The sequence below is a fragment of the Bolinopsis microptera genome, chromosome 4 (assembly GCF_026151205.1).
Source record: "Bolinopsis microptera isolate Bmic1 chromosome 4, MBARI_Bmic_1.0, whole genome shotgun sequence".
NCBI classification, from domain to species: Eukaryota; Metazoa; Ctenophora; class Tentaculata; order Lobata; family Bolinopsidae; genus Bolinopsis; species Bolinopsis microptera.
In genome coordinates, this window is record NC_087075.1 from 3,093,883 (window position 1) to 3,096,052 (window position 2,170).

The window sequence follows — 2,170 nt, forward strand, 5'->3', positions numbered from 1 at the left end:
GGAAATCTTTAAGCAGCAACTCGTTTGAACTACCTAACCTTATTACGACGTTATTGTGATTACCAATATCCTCTGTTTTCATTCTATAGCACAGTTAATTCAAATTTAAAACATAATAATATTATTAAATATAAGCTTATAATAGTTATCTTACCACAGGCTGTTTTGTCAGAGTTTGGTGTCAATCCAGCATCACATGTCTCACAGCTTGTCATAGCATCATTCCGATATGTTCCTTCTCCACACGGCTCTGGAATTATAACGTTATAACTGGCAAATCGTAGTGGAAGATAAGAAAATCGTTATTATATAAGTACAGTTCAGATGTTTTACAATAACATTATTTAAGCAATGTGTGACAAATTAAATATCCACATATTCCACAGTTTTTCGAGGAAATTATTGCTACCCAGAGAAGGTCATTTATAAACGCCTCTATAATTTTTTCACATCTAAAGGTGTACTAACAGACTCACAGTTTGGATTTAGAAAAGGCCATTCTACCACCCATGCTCTACACAAATCTATAGACTCCGTTACTAAGTCTCTGGCAAGCAATAAACATGTCCTAGGGATATTCATTGACTTGAGCAAAGCCTTCGACACCCTTGATCACGATATTCTTTTATGCAAATTAAATTCCTACGGTATTAGGGGCACAGCACTGACCTTACTAAAAAGCTATTTGACTAACAGAAAGCAGTATGTTATGTATAACGGTTTACCATCAGAAACAATGGACGTGAAATTTGGAGTACCACAAGGGTCAATTCTAGGGCCGTTACTCTTCCTATTGTATATGAACGATATAGTAAACTGCTTTTCAGACAGTGAGGTGAAATTTGTACATTATGCTGATGACACTAATATCTTCATATCAGGACCATCTAGAGAAGCAACATACAAAAAAGCCAACTTAGTACTTAAACATGTCTCGATTTACATGAAATGTAATCTACTTCATATCAACATGTCCAAATGCTGCTACATACATTTTAAACCTGCCTCTGAATATGATGACACCTGTGCACGGACCAGACCATTTGCTATCCTGCTAGATGAATCTAGATCAATATTCATCAATGGTAAGGTTATTACTAAAGTCAAGGATACCAAATTCTTAGGTGTGGTTATAGATAGTAAGCTAAACTGGATTGCCCACATGCACTACATCCGTAAAAAACTGCGATCTATGACTGGTGCAATCTGCAGAATTCGGCACTCGATACCTTCTGAACTATATTTGAAAATATATAATGCTCTTTTTGAATCACATCTCAGTTATGGTATAAGTGTTTGGGGTGTTGTCCTCAAAGAACGGTCCAATGATAGCCTTTTCATCACACAGAAGCACCGTATAAGGATCCTTTTTGGCGACCTTGACTCATATTTAGATAAACAATCAACATGTGCACGTACTAGACCATACGGTATGCAAAAACTAGACCATAAACACTTTGAAAAGGAGCATACAAAACCCATTTTTAATAGATTAAAAATTCTTACGGCTCAAAACTTGTACAAATATCACTGTATTTTAAAATTCTCTAAGATTATCAAGTACCACTGCCCATACTCCCTTTATGAGGCTATCAACATTTCAAACCGTGCAACGAGTCTAATGGTTATTCTCCTAAATAAATCAAATACCTTTTTGTTTAGTGCAGCCAAGCTTTGGAACGCTGTTCATAAAAAAATTTTAACTTCAAGCAATTGCTTAGAAACGTCCATTAGCTTGATAAAACTGAGAACCAAAGCACTATTAATACAAGCACAGGCAGCTGACTTAAAAGATACTTGGACTCCAAACAATTTTAAATTGCAGTAATAAAATCTAATTGCAGCGGCACACACTTACTATTACTATCATGATTGTACTATGGACAGAAAATCTTTCAAATCGATTTTGGGCGCTTTTTAACCATTTGTTGTAATGTTTTTAGATAAGTTAAATATCTAAATTTATAAAATTTTTTATCGGAATGAATTTATTGACATTTAATAATTTATTCGGTAGGTTTATCTGGTATTGATATTGATTATATTAATATTGTTATTATTGAACGAAGCTAACTCTAGACATAGTTAATACTACTTCTTTTAAGAAAGGGACTTGGAGTATAAACGACCAAGTTTGCATAAATTTCTATCCAACCAAGAACTCAAGAGG

The 2,170-nt window shown here is 34.3% G+C and overlaps 1 long non-coding RNA gene across 1 annotated transcript; it reads right to left on the reverse strand.

The window, feature by feature from the left end:
* Positions 1-1,006: 1,006 nt before the first annotated feature.
* LOC134814459 (uncharacterized) lies at positions 1,007-1,501 on the reverse strand. The gene is made up of 2 exons (XR_010160169.1): positions 1,448-1,501; positions 1,007-1,259 (listed from the first exon to the last, which is right to left on the reverse strand). It is a non-coding gene; the product is annotated as an uncharacterized LOC134814459 (long non-coding RNA).
* Between the last annotated feature and the right edge of the window lie 669 nt (positions 1,502-2,170).